Source organism: Lissotriton vulgaris, chromosome 5, assembly GCF_964263255.1.
Source record: "Lissotriton vulgaris chromosome 5, aLisVul1.2, whole genome shotgun sequence".
NCBI classification, from domain to species: domain Eukaryota; kingdom Metazoa; phylum Chordata; class Amphibia; order Caudata; family Salamandridae; genus Lissotriton; species Lissotriton vulgaris.
Window position 1 is genome coordinate 1,905,982,667 of NC_141693.1, and position 24,007 is coordinate 1,906,006,673.

Here is a 24,007-nt window from a genome sequence, read left to right on the forward strand (position 1 = left end):
GGGGTGCAAGGTACAAGTATTGAGTATGGAGAATAAGTAGTGAACGCAGGGTGCAAGGAAGGGAGGGCAGGAAACAAGGGGGGTGCAAAGTAAAAGTATTGAGTATAGAGTATCATTCGTGAACACAAGATGCAACGAAGGGAGGGCAGGAAACAAGGAGAGTGCAAGGTACAAGTATTGAGTATAGAGTATAAGTAGTGAACACAGGGTGCAAGGAGGGGAGGACAGGAAACAAGGGTGGTGCAAGGTACAAGTATTGAGTATAGAATATAAGTGGTGAACACAGGGTGCAAGGAAGGGAGGGCAGGAAACAAGGGGGATGCAAGGTATAAGTATTGAGTATAGAGTATAAGTGGTGAACACAGGGTACAAGGAAGGGAGGGCCGGAAACAGCAGGGGTGCAAGGTACAAGTATTGAATATAGACTATAAGTAGTGAACACAGGGTGAAAGGAAGGGAGGGCAGGAAACAAGGGGGGTGCAAAGTACAAGTATTGAGTATAGAGTATCAGTCGTGAACACAAGATGCAACGAAGGGAGGGCAGGAAACAAGGAGAGTGCAAGGTACAAGTATTGAGTATAGAGTATAAGTAGTGAACACAGGGTGCAAGGAGGGAAGGTCAGGAAACAAGGGGGGTGCAAGGTGCAAGTATTAGGTAAAGAGCATAAGAGGTGAACACAGGTTGCAAGGAAGGGAGGGCAGGAAACAAGAGGGGTGCAAGGTACAAGTATTGGGTATAGAGTATAAGTGGTGAACACAGGGTGCAAGGAAGGGAGGGCAGGAAACAAGGGGGTGCAAGGTACAAGTATTGAGTATAGAATATAAGTGGTGAACACAGGGTGCAAGGAAGGGAGGGCAGGAAGCAAGGGGGATGCAAGATATAAGTATTGAGTATAGAGTATAAGTGGTGAACACAGGGTACAAGGAAGGGAGGGCCGGAAACAACAGGGGTGCAAGGTACAAGTATTGAATATAGACTATAAGTAGTGAACACAGGGTGGAAGGACTGAAGGGCAGGAAACAAGGGGGCTGCAAGGTACAAGTATTGGGAATAGAGTATAAGTGGTGAACACAGGGTGCAAGGAAGGGAGGGCAGGAAACAAAGTGAGTGGTGAGTGCAAGGTACAAGTATTGAGTATAGAATATGAGTGGTGAACACAGGGTACAAGGAAGGGACGGCAGGAAACAAGGGACGGCACAAGTTACAAGTATTAAGTAAAGCATATAAGTGATGAACACATGGTGGAAGGGAGGGCAGGAAACAAGGGGGGGGAGATACAAGTATTCAGTACAGAATATAAGTGGTGAACACAGGGTGTAAGGAGGGGAGGGCAGAAAACAGTGGGGTGCAATGTACAAGTATTGACTAAAGAGTATAAGTGGTTAACACAGGGTGCAAGGAGGGGAGGACAGGAAACAAGGGTGGTGCAAGGTACTAGTATTGGGTATAGAGTATAAGTTGTGAACAGAGGGTGCAAGGAAGGAAGGGTGGGAAACAAGGGGGTTGCAAGGTGCAAGTATTGAGAATAGAGTATAAGTGGTTAACACAGGGTGCAGGGAGGGGACAGCAGGAAACAAGGGGGTGCAAGGTACAAGTATTGTGTATAGAGTATAAGTGGTGAACACAGGGTGCAAGGAAGGAAGGGCAGGAAACAAGGGACGATGCAAGTTACAAGTATTGAGTATAGAGTATAAGTGGTGAACACAAGGTGCAAGGAGGGAAAGGCAGGAAACAAGGGGGGGTGCAAGGTACAAGCATTGAGTAGAGAGTATAAGTGGTGACCACAGGGTGCAGGGAAGGGAGGGCAGGAAACAAGGGACGATGCAAGTTACAAGTATTGGGTATAGAGTATAAGTGGTGAACACGGGGTGCAAGGAGGTAAGGATGGGAAAAAAGGGGGGTGCAAGGTACAAGACTTGAGTATAGTGTATTAGTAGTGAACACAGGTTTCAAGGAAGGGAGGGTAGGAAACAAGGGAGGTGCAAGGTACAAGTATTGAGTATAGAGTATAAGTGGTGAACACAGGGTGCAAGGAAAGGGGCAAGAAACAAGGGAGAGTGCAAGTTACAAGTATTGAGTATAGAGTATAAGCTGTGAGCACAGGGTGCAAGGAAGGGAGGGCAGGAAACAAGGGCGGTGCAAGTTACAAATATTGCGTATAGAGTATAAGTGATGAACACAGGGTGCAAGGAAGGGGGCAAGAAACAAGGGAGAGTGCAAGTTACAAGTATTGAGTATAGAGTATACATTGTTAACACAGGGTGCAAGGAGGGGAGGGCAGGAAACAAGGGGGGGCAAGGTACAAGTATTGGGTATAAAGTATAAGTATTGCACACAGGGTGCAAGGAGGGGAAGGCAGGAAACAAGGGGGGTGCAAGGTACAAGTATTGGGTAGAGAGTATAAATGGTGAACATAGGGTGCAAGGAGGGGAGGGCAGGAAACAAGGGGGGTGCAAGGTACAAGTATTGGGTATAGAGTATAAGTGGTTAACACAGGGTGCAAGGAGGGGGGTGCATGATACAAGGGGGTTGCAAGGTACAAGTATTGGGTATAGAGTATTAGAGGTGAACACAGGTTTCAAGGAAGGGAGTGGAGGAAACAAGGGAGATGCAAGGCATAAGTACTGAGTACAGAGTATAAGTGGTCAACACAGGGTACAAGGAGGGGAGGGCAGGAAACAAGTGGGTGTGCAAGGTACAAGCATTGGGTAGAGAGTATGAGGTGACCACAAGGTGCAAGGAAGTTAGGGCAGGAAACAAGGGGGGTGCAATGTGCAAGTATTGAGTATAGAGTATAAGTGGTGAACACAAAGTGCAAAGCAGGGAGGGCAGGAAACAAGGGGGGGTGCAAGGTACAAGTATTGAGTATAGAGTATAAGTGATAAACACAGAGTGAAAGGCAGAGAGGGCAGGAAACAAGAGGTATATAAGGTACCAGTATTGTGTTTAGAGTATAAGTGGTGAACACAGGGTGCAAGGAAGGGAGGGCAGGAAACAAGGGGGGGTGCAAGGTACAAGTATTGAGTACAGAGTATAAGCGTTGAACACAGGATGCAAGGAAGGGAGTGCGGTAAACAAGGGGGTGCAAGGTTCAAGTATTGGGTATAGAGTATAAGTGGTTAACACAGGCTGCAACGAGGGGAGGGCAGGATACAAGGGGGTTGCAAAGTACAAGTATTGGGTATGTAGTATTAGAGGTGAACACAGGGTGCAAGGAAGGGAGGGCGGGAAACAAAGATGGTGCATTGTACAAGTACTGAGTATAGAGTATGAGTGGTGAACACAGGGTGCAAGGAGGAGAGCCAAGTGAAAAGAGGAAGCAAGCATTGGAGTGTGAAGGGTACTAGGTGGGTTTAAGGTGCAATGAGGAGCAGACGGTGCAGGGGGGGAGTGCAGGGAGCAAGGGGACCTGGTTTACATGTGGTTTTTGAGCAGGATTCAGTGGTGAAGAGCAACATGTGCTAGGGGAGGGGGCATTGCACAAATAAAAGAGCACCGTGGGTGTAAAGTATACAATAGGAGCACAGGGCGCGAGGATGTAAGAGTTGGGTGCAGTGGGGCAGAGGACAGTGTAAAGCATATGAGGACGTTCAAGAGGGTAGTGTAAGGAGGCGCAGATGGTGAAAGAAGGGAGAGCATAGGGTGCAACAGAGTCTTAGCAGGATGCATGTGGAAGCACAGAATGCAAAGGGTCAGGAAGAGTGGGGGCAACCATGAGAGTAGGGGCAGCAGTGAGAGTAGAGGCAGCAGCGAGAGTAGGGGCATCGGGAGAGTAGAGGCAGAGGCGAGAGTAGTGGCATCGGGGAGAGTAAGGGCAGTGGCGAAAGTGGTGCATGAGTCAGATCTTGATGCAAGGTGTATCATTGTTGGTCACACACACAGACCTGGAGTGAAGACTGCCTGGGAGATACCAGCCTACAAGGGGAGTGCAGGTTGCAATGGGGAAGTCCAAGGCAGGGCCGGCCTTAGGGTGGTGCGACCGTTGCCACTGCATCAGGTGCCGAGTTCAGGTGTAGGCGCCCTGTTTGCAGGTATGTTATGGGTTTCAAAAGCAACTGCTGCTACATTCTTTGCCTCTAGCTATTTTCAGGCAGCAATAAAAATGGCAAGATAACTCCGGTGATTAATGTTCTTCCTGGAGAGGGATTGGAGTTTCCTCTAGTGGAAGTTTTGACTCTTCATAAGGGAGTGCAGCAGGTTAATATGCCTGCTGCAAAGAATGTGTACCATATAGGTCACAAAGTGAATGTAATGTAAATAGGTCAGTGGGTTACTGCTTTTGTCTGGGAGATCTTTTTGTTACTTGCAGTTTATAAATAAAAATTCTAACATAGAACAGGGAGCTGTCATCAAAGAGATATATGCAAACTGCAATGTATAGAACACAAACTGCAAGGTATAGATTAGAGCATTATAATTTTTTCCCCACCTTTCATTATCCTATTATTGCACAAAAGGGATCATATGGGTAGAAATCAATTCTTATTATTAAAGAGAACCTCCAACCATGGTATTATGTTTTAAATTCAGAATTTGTGCTTATCCAAAACAAGCACTCTTAAACTATACTGCCTACCAGGATGGATGACATGTGATTCCTACATCTTGTAGTCCTCTGTGTTATGTCATATTTTCTATACACTGATTTACACACTTTTGATTGATTTTCTCTGTGTAATGCATGTGTGATGTAAAGTGCTCTGACATTCTCCAATGGCATGAGTGACGCTATAGACAAATTAAATGCATCTGAGAGAGAGTGCTTATGGAGACTTCAGGGACACTGTTAATTCGTGGCGGAGGTGATCATTGGGGGGGCGCCAACAAACATTGTCGCACTGGGCACCACCAGCGCTAAAGCCGGCCCTGGTCCCAGATGTAAACATGAGAGCATGGGTGCAAGGGGAGAGGGCAGGGCACACAGAGGAGAGCACATGGTACAAGGAAGCACACAGGAGTGAAGGGAGAAGTGTAGGTGCAAAGCACAGGATGCAACGGGGGATGGGTGCAAAGGGGAGCACAAGGCAGAGCAGAATGCAAGGGCACACAGGGCGTAAAAAGGGGGAGGTCAGGGTGCAAAGGGGGAGCACAGGACAGAGCAGGATACAAAAGCGGCAGAACGTTCTCCCACCTCGCCGCCAAGACCTGGAACACCCTCCCCATCCACCTACGGCAGACCCAAGACCTGCTGACCTTCAGAAAACTCCTCAAGACCTGGCTTTTTAAGCAGTAGCAGCATTCCCCACCCCAGCGCCTTGAGACCCTCACGGGTGAGTAGTGCGCTTTACAAATGATATGATTGATTGATTGAAAGCGCACAGTGTGCAAAGATGGGGTAGGGGCGCATCTTTGTCCTGGCTAGAACCCTGCTTTGCTGTACATCAGTCCACCTTTAGGAGGCAGGTATTAAGCTTTGCCTTTGAGGCTGCAGAAGGCTGGAGATAGAGTGAATAGATTGCCCTGTCTGTGGTTATTTGATTTCAAAAGCTATTCAATTTATCATTTATATGCAATGTATTCCTAGTGTAAAAGCAAAGACAGCTGGAGGCTCTGTAGTGTGTACTGTGCTGTAAATGTGAACAATGTACAATGCACTGGTATTGTGAGCAGCTCTGGGACAGATGCAAACAATCAGTTTGCAGAACGCACCAGAAGCAACAGACTAGGCGGTTCGGTACTGCTTAGATGGGACCAATATTTATTTAGCTATGTGTGCATAGCATCACCATAAAACACAAAGGCAGTATTGGAGATTAGGTTGTGTTTACTCTGGCAGGCAATCGAGGCTGGGCTGACCTTACCGGGCATTGGGTGTTTCCCTGGGGGGCTGGAAGGGTCGGGCCCTTTTGTTCCTGGGGGCCTTTCTATTTAACTGGGGTCTGGTCTATCACCGAACCAGGGAGGGGCTGGGGGAATGGCACTGTGTTTTACAAACTGCTATTGGTTTAAAAGCACTCACCACAGAGTTCCTTTTATATCCATCAATTTGTAGGCAACAATAAAAATGTCAACATAATGCTGGTGAATAATGTACCTGCTGGAGTGTGATTGGAGTTTTGTGTTGTGGCAGTTTTGGCTCATCTAAGGGTGCGCATTCTGCAAAGGGCATGTACCATGCAGCTCACAGAACTGTATTATGTGTGGATAGTTCGGTGGGTTACTGCTTTCAACATTGAGATACTTTAGTTACTTGTAGTTCATTAGTTACAATCGTAATCTAGCAGTGAGCTGAACTGCCACCACAGAGCTTCATGCAAACTGCATGATAAGGGTTAGAAAGCTCATTTTCACCCCCAGTTTTTCATAATCCTAATGTCGCTAAAAACGGTTTGTTTGGGTACAAATAAATTATTATTACTAAAGCCAACTCTAACCACTGTTGTATGTTTTGGATCCTGAGTTTGTGCTTCTCGAGAAGAATCATATTCTAAAAAATGCCCACCAGTATAATGACATTTCAATTCTACTCATTTTTCCTATCTAACATTTTCTTTTCAGTAAATTTCACATGCATCATTCTTTGGTCCCTGTATGTGTGTGTGTTGTAAAGTGCACCGAAACCCTACACTGATGTGAGAGGTGCCATTACACAAATGAAATGCATGTGAGCAAAGGGGTATGGAGAGAAGAGGGGCACTGTTGGAGAGTGATAGTGAGGGAATCTGTGGAGGAGGAGGTCCTTGGGGGAGTGCCCAAACATACTGTCACACAGGGCACCACCAGTACTAAAGCCGTCCCTGTAGTGGCACTTATTGGTTTGGAGGATACTGACATCCCTCAAAATGGTATTTCATTGTGTTCTCAGCTTCTTGGCTGTGCTTAACAGTGAATGTGTGCACTTGTGTTATATTTAAATTCATGTTTCACGTCTGGCTTCTCATTTTTTGTGTTCTCCATAAGAATGCCTCCGGTTATGACTGGGTATCCTGATGCACTGTAAGGCCATCATTAACTATGCTTGCAAAGCTAATACAATTGAATATATAATGAAAAATGTGTTGTACAGTGCACCTTTTTTGCCATTTTCACCAAAATTTTCTTGGTGGGACACCCTTCAACTTTCACCCCTTCAAGTCCCCTTTGTAGTGGTCAAGCTCTCTCATTCGCTACGCACCGTACCGGGGCTAGTCTAACAAAATTTGCCAGCGCTGCTTTGGGTTCCCAGTCCGGTCCTGCAAGAAATAACATAGGCAGACTAGGGGCGCTCTGTGGGGGCATGTGGGCAGTGGCGCTAGGGCTAAGGCTGCAGGAGGAGCTGTTGCCCCCCCATAAATTCAGAAAGTTTAGATGTAGAATGAACAATAAAGGGGCCCATCAAATTGTTTTTATCTCTGGTTGTATTTCTTGCATTTTCAAAGACAGTCATATTTCCCCTCTGCCTTTAGTGGGGTGATGTTTGGCCAGAACTCCCCTCTAAAACTTGTCCCATCACCACAGCCTGTGTGCTATAGCTTAAATTCATATCTGTCTGTAGGTTGGCCTAGGGGATGTACCATGTTACAACGCATACCGTTACAACTACCTACTATTACAACGCGACCATTACAACGCATACCATTACAACGCATAGCGCTTTGAGGTGCTGGATAGTGGTAAGTATAATTTACTATTCTAACTCCAGTCCCCGTGGACACTAGGGAAGGTGTTGGATAGTAAATTATACTTATTCCCTATCCTAGAGCGCCCCCCAGCGCAATGCGTTGTAATGGTATGCGTTGTAAAAGATGCGTTGTAATAGTAGGTAGTTGTAAAAGATGCGTTGTAACGGGTGTATACCGGCCTAGGCCATGCTGTTTTTAGGTCTCTGCTAGACAGCGCATGTGCTGTATCAAAGAGACATGTTTTATATACTTTGTGGGCTTCAGCCCGCCCATAGGCTTCCCATTTGCTGGCTCCATTGTCACTCTCCTATTCTTACTTGCCATTTGTCCATGACATGTATGGGTCATGCCTCTTCCTGTGATTAGACCTACCTGAGAGCATGGACCAATTACTGCTATCCATCCACTGCTCCCATTTTAGGAACTGTTTTTTCCCGAATGCCATTGCTTATGAATTTGTTTTCTTTTTGCAGATCTCAGTCATCTTGCGCTTTCTGTAATTTCTGTTAAAACCTGGGATTTGTTCATAATTAAACATATTTTGTTGCTTTGATGGTAATTATTCATTAACACGGTTTTACTCTTTTTTTTATTGCTGCATATGACCTCGCTGAACATGGAAATGGCTGTGTGTTTGCGGTTGGTAATATTTAGTAAAGCCTTGTTTTACCGAAATGACAACCATGATAAAAAAGTTGGCGTGGCTGACATTGTTTGTTAGTGTTTTAATTTAGATACAGATAGAAATTGACCTTCTTGGAAGGTTCTGAGGGCTAATTAGAGTAAACAGCATCCTGATAATTCATTGTACAACATGAAGTTTTTGCCAGCCATGTACTGAAAAAAGAAATGCCTGTAACCTGAAAAATACTGCATTTATTTCTAAATTTTACTGCAGTTGCCTAATTGTTTGTTGGGTGTATTACTTTTCAGATCAGTTGGTGTTAATAGTTAGTGGAGGAGTTTGGACAAAATATATTAAATATTGGAACCAGAGACTTTTCTAACATGATAATATTTATATTTTCTGTTGTGACCACCCCGTTTATTAAATATATGTTCTTCGCGACTGGACACAATTATATATTTTCAATATGCTGATGCTCATCTTCATTCAATTCTAACATTTCAGGAAGTCTAATGGTATCAGCTGTTTCAGTCTGGATATTTCCTACGTAGTCAATATTTCCCCTTATTTTTAAGAGATTCCTAAAGTGGTTAGTTATGGTAATAAGGGGGTTCACATTCCTTTTTTTGTTAAAATCTGGTTGCTGAGTGTGTAAAATAATACTGCAGTTTGCGCGAGTTACTTGGCATCATTGCGCACAGAGGGCCCCGTCTGTTGGCCCGGAAACAAAGAGAGTGAGCCCACGAAGCTGACGGAGGCTGACAGAAGCTTCTACCCCGGCTCGGACGGTTGGTGCGTTGTGCTGTGAGCGGTGCGCTGCTGGTGTCCGCCCCTGCCTTTGCGGACTCAAGCAGGAGAGAGGAAAATTTTGATAACGGAAATTTATCGGAATATTTTTGGCAGAGTCAAGGAGGGTTCTGAAGTGCGACGCTTTCCCAAGGAAGATGTTCTTATGGTACTTGGATCTTGCAGAACGAAGCGTGGACAAGTTATCGGTGGAGGGCGCTTACCTCCATTGTTTCTCCAGGAATCTTAGCTGCTTCCTTTCTTCATAGAAGGATTTGTTGAACCAGGGTGCTGAAGGAGTGGGCCTTGTCTTTTTGCTTTGGATAGGAGCAATGTTATTGATTTCGACTGCAAGGACTGTGAGGCTGCGGCATTGGGAGGTGAGTTTGTCAACATCTAGGTTCAGGTCCAGCCTTGGAAGTGATAACAAAGCTGATTCACAGAGGGAAACAACGTCAATATTTTTAGCATCACGGAACCAGGAGGTAGCCCTCTTAGGTTGGCCAAGAGTTATAGAGTGTGATAGGTGAAGAGAGAATGGGATGAGGAGGTGGTCAGACCAGTCTACGTGAATAGGGGTAGAGATAGAAAGCCTGTCTGCTTTGGAAATAACAAGGTCCAGGATTGAGCCCTTAGAGCAGAGGTCTTCAAACTTTTTGATGCCGAGACCCCCTTGTAAAACCTTTTTAGGCCTAAGGACCCCCTTCCGACAAAAGTTTCTAGAAACTGGTACTCCTCATCATCAACTTTTGACAACCATAAATGCGCCTGTTAGACCTCATCACATCCCTCCATCATTCATCCACCCACACTTTCACACATCCATCCATCCACCCTTTCATCCTTCCATCCATACATCCATCCTTCATCCATCCACCCTTCCATCCATACATCCATCCTTTACTCATCCACCCTTCCTTCCATCCACCCATCATTCATCCACCCACCTTTTCACACATCCATCCATCATTCATCCATGCAAACTTTTATCCATTCATACATCCATCCACCCTTTCATCTTCCCATCCATACATCCATCCTTCATCCATCCACTCTTTCATCCTCCCATCCATCATCGATCCACCCTTTCATCCATACATCCATCCACCCGCCCTTTCATCCATCCATCTACCCATCATTCATCCCCCCACCTTTTCACACATCCATCCATACATCCTTAATCCGTCCACCCTTTCATCCTTCCATCCATACATCTATCCTTCACCAATCTATCCTTCATCCATCCACCCTTTCATCCTTCCATCCATCATTCATCCATCCACCCTTTCATCCATCCATTCACCTATCATTCATCCACCCATCTTTTTACACATCCATCCATCCATCATTCATCCATCCACCCTTTCATCCATCCATCCTTCATCCATCCACCCTTTCATTCTTCCATCCATACATCTATCCTTCACCAATCTATCCTTCATCCATCCACCCTTTAATCCTTCCATCCATCATTCATCCATCCACCCTTCATTCATCCATTCACTCATCATTCATCCACCCACCTTTTCACTCATCATTCATCCACCCACCTTTTCACACATCCATCCATCCATACATCCATCATTCATCCATCCACCCTTTCATCCATCCATTCACCTATCCTTTACCCATCCACCCTTCCTTCCATCCACCCATCATTCATCCACCCACCTTTTCACACATCCATTCATCATTCATCCATGCAACCTTTTATCCATTCATACATCCATCCACCCTTCCATCCTCCGATCCATACATCCATCATTCATCCATCCACCCTTTCATCCATCCATTCACCCATCATTCATCCACCCATCTTTTTACACATCCATCCATCCATCATTCATCCATCTACCCTTTCATCCATCCATCCTTCATCCGTCCACCCTTTCATTCTTCGATCCATACATCTATCCTTCACCAATCTATCCTTCATCCATCTACCCTTTCATCCATCCATTCACCCATCATTCATCCACCCATCTTTTTACACATCCATCCATCATTCATCCATCTACCCTTTCATCCATCCATTCATCCGTCCACCCTTTCATTCTTCCATCCATACATCTATCCTTCACCAATCTATCCTTCATCCATCCACCCTTTCATCCTTCCATCCATACATCCATCATTCATCCATCTACCCTTTCATCCATCCATTCACCCTTCATTCATCCACCCATCTTTTTACACATCCATCCATCCATCATTCATCCATCCACCCTTTCATCCATCCACCCTTTCATCCATCCATCCTTCATCCGTCCACCCTTTCATTCTTCCATCCATACATCTATCCTTCACCAATCTATCCTTCATCCATCCACCCTTTCATCCTTCCATCCATACATCCATCATTCATCCATCCACTCATCATTCATCCACCCACCTTTTCACACATCCATCCATCCTTCAGCCTTACATCCATCCATCCACCCAGCATTCATCCACCCACCTTTTAACACATCCATCCATCCTTCATCCTTTCATCCATCCACATCCATCCATCCTTTAGCCTTACATCCATCCACATCCATCCATCCTTCAGCCTTACATCCATCCATCCACCCATCATTCATCCATCCACCTTTTCTGTGCCTCTCTCATGGGGGGGGTCAGTATCTCTCTGCGTCGTCGTCCTTCTTCTTTACCGCTCACAGGAGGGCATCTCTGTGCCTCCCACAGCTCCAGGTGTGCAACATCCATTGAACTCAAAGGGCTAAACTACAGCCACTCCCCCAGCCCCCTCCCCCCCTCCAGCTACCCCTGCTCGTGTATGTGAGCCCGGCTGAAACAGCTTCAGGGACACACACACAGTCACACCCAAGTACTTGAAAGGTCTTTAAAAGGCCTTTTACTTGTTAATGAGGCGTTGATGTTTTTCACACCTCGGTGTGAATTAGGCCTCGCCGTGAGCACCCTCGATCAGCCCAATGCCAGGAACACTGCACTCTGCAGAATCTGCGACCCCCTTCCCAGGACTCCACGACCCCCCTGGGGGTCGGGCCCCACAGATTGAAGACCGCTGCCTTAGAGTGTGTTGACTGTGTGCAGTGTTGGATGAGATCGTTTGCAGAGGAAAGTGGCCAGCGAGTTTGCAGAAGAGTCTTGCGGTGAGCCCCAGTGGAGATTGAAGTCACCCACAAAGGTCTGATTGTCACTTTCCGAGTATTGGTCGCTGATGAATTTGAATTTATTTTATTGCACAGTTAATAAAAACTCACAATATTAAGCAATAGATAAAAAGTCATTGACTTATGATTTGTAATGCCGTTGGTGAAGTCGCTATTCTCTTGATATGATACATTTTTGCACCCAACTGTCTTTTCATTTGGTCTTATGAGTGAATTCATCTTTTATTGTGATTGCCGTGGCTTTGGTAGATGTGGCCTTGTGGTTTTTTAGGGCCATTACTGGAGTCCGCTATTCTCCTGTTGCGATTGGGTTATTCCACCCAAGTGTTGTTTCATTTAGTTTTTTGGCCACTATGTCGAAGAATTTGACTGTTCTACAGTTTAACTGGGTCTCTTTAGGGTTGAAACAGAGCATCACTGCCTGACTGCAGGTTTTTACGCCCTTCTGGTTCCAAATGGGCCAAAGCATGGAACGCCTTGTGTCCACGAGAGCTTCGCAGATACAAATGATGTGTATAAGGTCCTCCTTCGCAGATTGGCAAAGGCGACATGCGTTTGATGGATTAGGCCTTTTCCAAGGTACCAGATGACGTGCTATGGGTATGTTGCCTAAGCGCATATTTAGGAACCTATTTTTTGTTTTTTGTGTGAGGCCCGTTGATGGATACTCTTGTGGCTTTGTGGTTCTGTACCCTTCGAGCACAACCCATCCGTGCGCTCTTTTGGATAGGGTGGCTCTGTCCTCAAGTGAGGAGACCAATTTGATTACTTTTGACACAGCTTTTTTAAAGGTCCCAAAATCCATTCTTGTTTCCCAGAGCGTTTTTAGGCCTAGGCTCTCCAGTGAGTTGGTTAGGTAGGCCCTTGCTGCTGAAGTTTCTTTGGCGGTAAGTTCATTCCATAGGTTGGCGTTTAAGGATCCTTGCTCGGCCTCTTTAATTTTACGCCAGCTTTTTATATATTGACCTTTCCTCTCCACTGATTGTTTCAGCAGTCCGAATTCAAGACGAATTTGTGCGGGCGAAGAGTTTTTTGGAAGATGGAATATTGCCCTATATGCACGACTGATTGTATTATCTAGAGTGCTTGCATCTCTACCTCGCATTGATTCGCTGCCGTAGGAGAGCATGGGCTGCAGGCGAGCTATTATTACCTGTAAGAGAGGGGCTAATGTCTTGTCAGGGAGAGCTTTCTGCAGGGGCCTTGTTGATATTTGGAAAGTCATACCCTTTCGGCGAATGGCCTCTAGTTGTTGCTTGAAGGAGCCATTACCATCTATTATGACTCCTAGGTATTTATATGAGGTCACCAGTTCTAATCTTTGATTGTCCAGGAACCATGCGGGTTTCCGTTTTTTATTATGGTTCATTGGCATGACTTTGGTTTTGTTCAGATTGATTGTAAGAGAATTTGCTTTAGAAAATTCATTAGTTCTGTCCAGAAGGTTTTGAAGCCCGATAGGAGACCGACTAATGAGTACCAAATCGTCTGCGTAAAGCAGATTTGAGAGCGTAATATTTCCTAACCGAGGTGCATGTGACGTTACTGTCTTTAGCTCTTTGGGAAGATCCGCGAGGAAGAGATTGAACAAGATTGGGGCTAGGACGCAGCCCTGTTTTAGTCCTTTGCTTGTTTTTATTTTTCTTGATAGATGTGTGCCAGATCCCAGTTTTATTTGGACCCAAGTGTCGGCGTGTAGCATTACCAGCTGCTGTAGGAGGGGACCAGGGATTCCCCATGAGCTCAGCTTCCGCCATAGTTTGTGCGGTCTACATGGTCGAATGCGGCGCTGTAATCAATGAAGCACACGTAAAGGGAGCTTTTTGCCGTTTTTACTGCGTCGAACAGTAGGGTTAACGCCATGATGTTAGTTAGGGTACCCTGGCCCCTCCGGAAGCCCGTCTGTGTAGCTGGAATGATGTTCTTTTTTGTTGCCCATGTTATTAGATCCTTCAGGATGAGGCCTGCGTAGTACTTTGCCTCTACGTCTATCAGGGCAATCAGACGGTAGCTGCTTGAATCGATCCTAGCGCCTTTTTTAAATATTGGGCTTATTATCGAGCCACTCCAAGATGTTGGTATTCTTCCTTTTTCCCTTACTTCGTTGAATACTGGAGTCAAGGTAATGCTCCAAAAAGCTGGATCCTGTTTATATAATATCGGAGGGATCCCATTTGTTCCTGGAGCCCCCTCAAGTTTTCCCTTGGAGATTTGTTTAAGAATAATATCTGCTGTTTCCTGAGCTGATGGTTCATTCTCAATTATTCTAGGCTCAGCTATCATTGGACCGGCTTCGTCCTCTGTTGGAGCGTGGTACCCGATTGTTTTCTTGTTGAGCGCCCGGTTTGCTTTTTTGATGAGTGTGACAGTTTTGTCCATTTGGTGGAGAGCTCCCTCTTCCGAATCTACCCCTTTGACTTTCTTCATTGCAGGGTCGCTTGTGTTAAAGTGAATTGTTAAGTAGTTGGCCCAGTCGGATTCCGGTATTTCAGAGTTGATGCCATTGTGGTCTGGCTGTTGGAGCCTGTGGATGGTCTTCCAAAAACTAGAGCTATTCTTCTGCTTTGAATTATGTAAGATTTTTGCCCAAAGTTCTTCGTTCAATTGCCTTTTCCTTTCCCAAGTTTTCTTTTGTAACTGTAACAATGCTTTTGACCTGCAAAGCTGCAGTTGAATTTCCATGTTGTTTGGGTCTTGGCGGAGTTGCCTGAGGGTCTTTTTTATTTCAAGCTTGATATTTTTTGTTTCTGCAGTTGTTACTTTGCCAAGCGTGAACCTTGTGGTATTCCCTTTTTGAGTTTTCTTCCCTGTGGCATGTTTTTCTCCTAATGCCGCTGTGAAGTCTTCCCAAAGAACGAGAGGGTTGTCGGTTGTATTGGATATTTCCTGTATTATTGTTTTTGCACTGATTGCTAGTGCTTCCATATCCGTGATCTTACATCGTAATCGCTTATAATTAGCGGTGTATTCTGTACACATGCTTCTTGTTTCTGCTGCTTCGTTCTTACAGGTCAGGGCTAGTTGAGCTTCTAGCGGCAAATGGTCGCTCTGAGCTCTGTCTCCTATCTTGAATGATTGTAGTTTGTCGTACAGCGGGAGAGTTACTAGCATGAAGTCAAGGTAGGATGAGGTAATTGACGAGTAGTACGTTGGCGCTGGAGGTATGTCCTCTTTGAATCGTCCATTGAGAACGCGCAGGTTCAATTGCTCTAGAGCTTTTACTAGCTGGGAGGCAGTGTTGGTTTGTTTGTATCGGGAGGGGATTGATTGAGTTGGAATTTTCCATACTGTATCCATTTCCTGTGTCATGTCATCGGTTGCTGATTCACCAAATAGATGGAGGTTGAAGTCGCCGGCCAGTAGTATGTTATCCATTTCCCCATCCTCCATGAGTCTTGTGATCTCTTGGACTAGTTCGTTTTACCCGGTCAGCTTATTCTTAGGGTGGATATATGTGTTTACGACGTGTAACTGATGGCTTCCTTGGTTATTATCAATTGTGAGCGATATTGCCTGTATTGCGTTCGGTGGAGTAATGTTTATGCTTGTTGTTTTGATTTCTCCAATAACTGATATTGACGCGAAAATTGCCAGGCCGCCAGAGCAGCGGCCGTATTGTGATTCATTGCGGGCCGGATATGTCAAGGCTGTGTATCCTTGTAGGGCTATGTCATTGGGCTCCCATGTTTCCTGGAGGAGGATCAAGTCAAAGGATTGCAAGTAGTTCCATATTTCGGGATCCTCGAGTTTGTCGGCTAGTCCGTTAATATTCCAACTGCAAATTTTGAGTTTATTTATTTTTTTGAGGGAAGCCACAGTTTTGGTGGCTAAAACTGGATTTGTTTGTCAGATGGTGTCGCTTCTTGTTATTGTACGGGTTATTATTTCTTTACAAGAAGCTGTTTGTTGAAATATTGGGTTTTGCGATTTCGCCTGGTATTGTTCTCGTCCTGGGGAGTAGCTTTGTGCTCCTTTAAGTATTGACTTGTCCAGTGGGGGTCGTTCTTCCTTCCTTTCTTCGAGGAGCGGGGTAGGATAAGGTGGTTTTATTTCTGGTTCAAGCCGGATTCCCCACTTGGAGAAGCTAGATGCTTTCTCCATGATTGAATTTGCTACCTCCCTGGTTTTCCACGTGGCCCTTGTTTTCTCATTCCTTTGTGGGTGTGTTGCTGGGTGGAATTCAATTGAGAGCAGGTCCGAGGAATTAATAGGTTTTAGTTTATCTATTGAGTTGATTAGCTTTAATATATTGCCCCTGTTTAGAGTATCTACTTGGATTTGTATTCGGGAATGAAAAAGATTGTCTCTGTGTCTATTTCCCTTGGGGGCAACATTTTCTAATGGAGCTGTTCCTCGGTTGCACATGATCCCTCTAAGAATTTGATGTTCTGTTCATTTAGTTTGCAGTTTGAAATATCCCGTTGAGGTTGATCGCTAGTGTGGTTGTCTTCGGGGTTTACAATGCATAAAGTCTGAAGGTTTGCTTTGCTAGGTGTCGTCTTCGTGTTCTTGCAAGTACACGATGTTATGAAATTATTCAGTGTCAAATCATTTTTTGTGGAGTTTGGCTCATCCTGATCTTTTTTTTCTTCCTCCAAGTTTATGTTCTTTACCCTTGGGTGGCCATCCGGTTGCCCTAATGCCGGCTCTATTTGGTGCCGGCATGTTAACTCAGTTGTGCTTACAGTCTGTTTTCTCACTGGTTGGTTTATTGGACCCGCACTGGAGATGTGGGCTCCTAATCCTTCTCTTGACGTTCCCGTTGTGGGTGGTGCGGTTTCTGATTCCAGTGAAAGGGGGTTTTCGTTCCTCTGAAGCTTGCCGGTGACTAATGGCCCCAAGCCTTCCGGTGCTATGGGATTCCGTTTTTCTCCTTGACGGTCCTCGATGACCTTTCTGTTGCGCCCCTTCCTTTTTTGCTTACGACGATGGTCACTGATGAAGTCAGTGAGTTCTTCCATAAACGAAGGGTCGCTACCCGGCGGGCGGTAAATTACATGGAATCTGAGGGGTGGGAGATGGTGCAATTGGAGCTCAAGAGAAAGGCCTTCAAAAGTGTGGAAGGAGCTGAAAGGAAAAGCCTTCAGTCGAAGGGAGTTTCTAAAGATGACTGCAACACCTCCCCCAACGCCGTCGGTTCTGTCATTCTTGAGTATAGAATAGCCTGTGGGTAATAGGAGATCAAAGATAGTGTGAGAGGTATCGTTGAACCAGGTCTCTCTGAGGAAGAGCATCTCAATATTGTGAAGGGTGATGGTATTGGAGATTTCAATTTTATGTTTTACTGATGATCTGCAATTGTGGAGCAGACAGCGCAGCTCTGTCAAGACTGTTTTGGTGATGGGGGCACTTGGGCTCTGCAGGGTGATCGGGATATTGTACTTATACGGGGGTGCTCGGGAGGGTTTAGGTGGATGCTTCGTTCTGACAGAGGAGATGGTCGGAATAGAGTAGACAGTAGGGTAATCAGGAGGTGCAGGTTGAAGAAGAGTGGCATTCGAAGGCTTGTGTGAGTTAACTAAGTTTGCAGACGATGGGTTGAGCTTAGCTATAGTGGGGTGAGGGGGCGAGGTGCATCTCGTGGGATGGTGAGGGTTATCTAAAGGAATGGAGGTGTATGGAAAGGTGGGAATCTTGGAGCTTAAAAGTGAAATGGCAGTTACTAGCTTGGAGATCGAGGTGATCTGGAAGTCTATCTTATTTTCCAGGGAGAGTAGGGCAAAGCACGGGTGGTTGGGTGGCTGGAAGGAAACAGGAGGGGTTGGAATTGGTGGAGGAAGGCAGGGAGAGGTGGCGGTAAAGGAGGGGGGTTGGGGTGTAGGGTTCAAAAGTGGGGAAAGGTAGAGCTTGAGAGCGGGAGTTGGTGAGTCAGAGGCGAAGGGAGAGTTGTCTTTGTTGGAATTGCAAGAAGGAAAGGAATTAAGGACAACTTTAGGGGGAGATCGGTACAGATCAGGGCGGTATGGTAGAAGGAGAGGGGAGGATTGTGTGGAGTCATGGGAATGTAGGAGGTTAGGGAGGAAAAGAGGGGAGGGGTTTGAGGAGGTCCTGGAGGAGTGTGGCTCACTGCTTAGAGCGGCAGTCCCTGGTAAAGAGGTCTGGTCGGGACCAGGGTTCAAATCCTGCCTCGGCTGACTCAGCCGATCTTGGCGGTTCTTGGGCTCATAATTCCTCGGACATGATTTCTCGCCTCGGTGCCTACTCTGAGCATGAGTCCCACGCTGCAACTCTGGGCAATAGCTTGCTTAGCCTCCACAACGGCCCCCTACAGTGCTGGGGATGCCTGGTTGCACCCCGGGGATGCCCAGGAGTGGACATTTCACGGGGAAAAGCCAGGACGGGTTCTCTAGCGGTATGAGTACAGCGCCAGGACACACTGCTTGCCGGGGTATCAGTGCGCTTTACAAATACGGCTACATTTACATTTACATCCTGTCGTCAAGAGGAGGTGGCTGTAGGGGAACGGGCATCTGGCAGAGTGAGGGGGTTGGGAGAAAGGGAAATTGAAGAAAGGAAGTGGTTCTGCTGTGCCCGAGGGAGGGAAATGGAGAGGGTTACCAAGGGGGGAAAGGGGGTAGCAAAGCATAGTTGGAGGAGAGGGTGGAAGGGGAGAGATGCAATGGGTTTGAGGAGAAATCGGGGAGAAAAACGAGGGGAGGAGGGGGTAGAGGAGAGGGGGGATGGAGGAATAGGGTGAGCATAGGGAGGGTTGACCTGGGGAGAGGGTTGAGGAGAGGTGGACTCAAAAGGGGGGTGGCAGGTAGGAATATGGGTGAGGTGAAGAGAATGGGGAACCGTGATGGTGCAGATTGGACGAGGAGCGTATTAGTTAGAGGTAAGGCTGAAGTGATGAATGGGGGGCAAACTGTGAAGGGGGAGGAATAGGAGAGAAGGGCACAGGGGAGAGGGCGGGAAGAGGGCCTGCCTGTGCTTCTCGAGGGTGCACCCTAATGGTGTGTAGGGGAGTCAGGGGAGGATAAAGTGAGTAGTGGGTGGAGCTAGGTGAGGAGTTAGGGGATAACCCAGTCGCAGAGAAGGGGAAGAGGTGGTCAAAGAGCGAGAGACAGGAGTCTTTGCCTTGGATCATGACAGTACAGTTATTATAGAGTGAGATGGTGAGGTAGCCATTTAAACGCGCAGAGGCGGACATTTTTAGTTGTTTGCCATGAGGGATAGAGGAGGAGGAGGTGACGTTAAGGGAATTATATAAGCTGGTGGACCAAGAGGGGGTGTCGTGAGTGAAGAAGATGAAATCGTTTTGAGCCTCCCAAAACGACCATTGTAAAATTGATCAACAAAAAGGGAATCAGGGAAATGTTCAATAGTGTTATGTTTCAATCGTTTTACTGAAGCTTTCTTCTGGTTGGGAAGATAAATGATTTTGTAGCAATTAATTCCAGTCTTAACTCGAGTGGTAGCCATGTTGGGAAAGTGAGCCGGAGGAAGGTGGGGGGGATATGAGAAAGGTGTTACTAGGAAGGCTGTGGTGATAAGAGGTAAGAGGCCAAGAAGGAGGCACATATTCCAGATGTTGGGTGAAGAAATCAGAACTAATGTGTCATCTGGGAAGTGGGGTGGGTATTTGTTGGGCCCTTCATCTAATTATGCATGGTGTCACCTGGCACTAGATAAACAAAGGAATAGTTTACATATGAAAGGACCAAGTGGACCATTTTCAGTACCATCACAAAGCAAATTTGGTCAAAGTAGAACAGATTATCAACGAACACCCAGAGACCACTGGTGGTCACTGACTTTAGCATCAGCCTGTAATAGAGGCACATTCGGCACCAAACGTGTTGCACGCCTGTAATCTCAACAGACTACTATTGAACCCTAATCTCCTGAGAAACATTAACATTAGGGGCAGAGAGCATGGGGTAGAACAAGTTCTGACTAACAGGGTCTAAAAATGCACGACAACCTCGTCATAATAAAACCACCTCTAGAGGTACTCAGAGCAGGGTGCGTAACTCATACTACTTGGAAAACATTTCCTAGCACCACATATCCGTATAAGGGCCTGGCGCCCAAAATACTTCCGAGACTCCTAGGCCAACTCAGCAGGGGGCACAGATGCCCTGAATCCATAATCCATAATGTCAAGGCTGCTTCCAAGGCAGCGGGAGACCTAACTCAATCAAAACTGAAAACTGTGGTTTGCATTTGTTCAGACTGTTGCTATGATGTGCAGTGCTGTGGTTTGTATGAACCCAGGACGTGTACAACGGGGGTTTCCATGGAATCAGGGTATGTGACTGTGGCCATACAAGGCCCATGCCTGTTGCTACCAAGCAGCTAGGGTGAAGAGGCAGACTCTAGTGTGATCCTGGGCACTTGCAGCCTGCATTGCTTAACACATGGAACTCATTAGAGGTCACAGTCACTGGGACAACACAGCGATCGGGGCCGGGCACCACAGGGAGGGCATGGACATTCTAAGCATGCAGCTTTGCAACTCACTCAAAGGCAGCTGGCATCTCAGGAAGAGAAAGAGCACCCAGACACTCTAGCCTGCAGAAGCAGCTCACTCTGTAGGAGCCTCAGTCCTTCTCATGCACCTGGAAGCTCCGCCACCATGGTGGGTACATTCTTACTTTGGGATGAATGAGGCGAGAATGAGCGCGGCTCCCACCTTGTTTGGTTCTACGGGTGGGCAGTAGCTCAATATTTGGGCCTGAACCAGACAGGTTCTAACCATGTAGAGAATTCTAGCTCCTCCTCCTGCAGGCCACAGTAACAGCGGTCTTGTGCGTTTCGTCCTACAGTCTCGCCCCCAATTCTATGGCAGGGCAGCTAGGTTTCCAGCCCTTTGTTGGGCACTTCCTTGGGGGCCGGCGGACAGAGGTTCCACGTCGAGTCAGACGAGAACTTCAGAGCCTGGCTCTCAGAGCCGACTTATTGTCTTGTTTTAGGCGCAGCTTCAGCTTGTGTCTGACCAAGCAGACATTGTACAGCCCTAGATTGTCTGGGTGCATCCAGCAAGGCCACCTTCATCTTTCTTCAGAGATGGTTCAGTGCCATGGCCACAAACATCCTATAATGCTAAGAGTGTCTCTGGTTTCATGGTGATGGCAGGCAACCCTTAACACTAACAGGGCACGTGTGTTTCTCTCAGACGGTTCTGCAGTCAGGGACTTTGTTGGGCTTCAGCTCTCTTACTGTTGATGTTCATTGGGATACATGGGATTGGCAGGTTGTCCGCCCTCTGCAGTCCTCATGCCTTTGCTTTCAGTCTTTAATGTGTTGCTCGTTGCAGGCCAGAGGCTGAGCAGTTTACATCGGTTTGATTGCATGAATGCAGAGATTTCGTCCAGGATTGGCTGAAGGTTGTGTTGATCCGAACCAGGGACATAACAACCAGGTTACGGTGGCTGCTTCCAGGTGGCAGAGAAGAATAAACCATCGATGGAGTCAGGGAGACAGCTGCCTACAGGCTTATACTGGCCAACACGTCTAGGGACCATTTTAGGGACACACGTTCACGTGCAAACCAAGCAGCTAGAAATTGAAAAAGCTAATACAGGCAACCAAGACCCCAAATACAGGCGTATGGTCTAGGTGAAGATGATTTCACATAGTAACTGATCTCTGCCTGCACAGGTGGGCGGTAAGAAGGACTGACCAGACTCTTTTCCTGCCTTTTCAGGTATTTGTTTCTAGTGGTGACACGAACCCCGAGTGGACATGTGACTAGTGGCAAGCTGGGGGTGTAAGGTTCACCCCACATCCTCTCAGGTTGAACTTTGCCACCCATCCCTGAGGCAGTAGGGGGCTCCCAGGTGACGAGCCCCACCGATACCACCCTTTGACCCCACCCTTGCTCACATCCCAGGCTGAGACCAGTCAATGGCTGCGCTCACCTAGGGAGTTGTACACAGTGTTACAGTGAGAAATGGGATGTTGACTCACCCTGCATTTGTGCCTTGACATGAGGCAAAATCCGAATCATTTGTCAGGACGATGAAACCCCAAGGTTTGCAAAAATCCCTATGGAGCAACTAATGCCAGACAACTACCAAAGGACAGTCGCAGCGACAATGACGCTAAACCATCATAGGTTTATGTTTAGAGCGGAAACAAGTTGTGTTGAATATGAAGACGTGTCTTATGGGGTATGACATTTGCTTTATTTAGTTTCTGGAACGAGTGAACTTTAGGGGTGACGTAGGTGATGACTTCTGCCTCAAGAAAAACGTGTTTTCAAAGTTATTTTGAAAGGTTAACTTTCCTTTCCGATTCAAAAGCCACAAAGATGACCTCATTACCAACCATGCATTCCACAGAGAGGTGAGGCACAGCTCTTTGATCCAGTAACACTGCATTTAAAATCCAATAATGCATCATCGCAACTTCATGAAGCAACAACAAGTCACCCCAGGCCAACGGCCAGTGCTTCAGCTGTTAAAAAAAAAAGTGAAGGTGCCCAAAAGTTTTGTTCAGAAGCCTTTGGCGGTGCTAATGATTTTTAAAGGTCCTGACCCCACAGACAGCGTAGTCCTGATTCCACCTCATGCCTCTTTAATCCACCACCCAGCTAGGGTGGCCAACTGGCAAGGGTGCAAATTAAGGACGGTAAGTGTAAAAATTCAGGACAGAGGGTCAAAACTCAGGACAAAAATTCAGGACAGAAGGTCAAAATCCAGGACAAAACTTCAGGACAAAAGTTAAGTTTTACAGACACATCAGAGGATGTCGCGCGATAGTATAAAAGTACATAAATAGACAACCAATTAAGTACAAGTCAAAATAAGTTTTATATTGAGTTGTGACAATCGTGCACTTCACGTTTTTTTGGTATGCGTGCAACTTTAAGCAATTGTGCAGGTCTTTTTGTGGTATTTCATATCATAATAATCTATTTATATGGATACTGCACTGGGTTGTCCAGTCTGATATTTTGTTTGCAACTCATGGTCCTGAGCAGGAATGTTTGGCGAGAGAAGTGGTCAAGAAGATCTGCTCGGATAGACTTTGTTACTAGCATCTCTTATCTGAGTGCCATTGTGAGATGTAAAGCGGCACACATGGGTGAACCAAAGGGAAGATTGTTGTGGTGAACCCACTTTAGGGAATGCATTATGGGTGTTTCAGCAAGTAGAACTTAAAATATGGAATATGAGTTTGCTTATGGGGGCTTCGCAGAGATTTGCACAAGCTGACAGAAGTCACAGAGGTGCTTTTCCCTGCAGCTTTCTTAAATATTGCACTGTCAATACACTATTACATAGTTTATTTTTGACGCCTTGCCTATTGCTACAAACACAATGTGCATCTCAAGCACAGCTCATGGCACTATGAGGCTCTCCCTAAAATCTTATGCCTAAAACAAAACATGTATAACATTGACAATTACCAGTGTAACATTCAATTAGCAGTTGGGTGTCACTCAAAATGTCATCTATTAATTATTTCATTCATCGTTCAGTCTTTCATCGTTCATTCTGTCCTTTCATCTGTGCGCCCATCCATATACAAAGCTTTTCAACCATTTGCAAACCTATTGATCATCTATCCTTCCATCCATCATTTCACTCATCCATCCATCCATCCATCCATCCGTCCATCCATCCGTCCATCCGTCCATCCACTCTTTCACCCAATCCATCCTTTCACTCAGTCCATCCACTCTTCCACCCATCCATCCATTCACTCCTCCATCTAACCATTTATGCTTTCACCCAAGCCATCCTTTCACTCATCCATCTCCTCTTCCACCCATCCATCCATTCACTCATCCATCCAATCATTTACCCTTTCACCCATCCAGCCAACCTTTCACTTACTCATCCATCCACCCATTCACCCTTTCACTCATCCATCCATACATCCATCCTTTCTTCCAGCTTTCCAC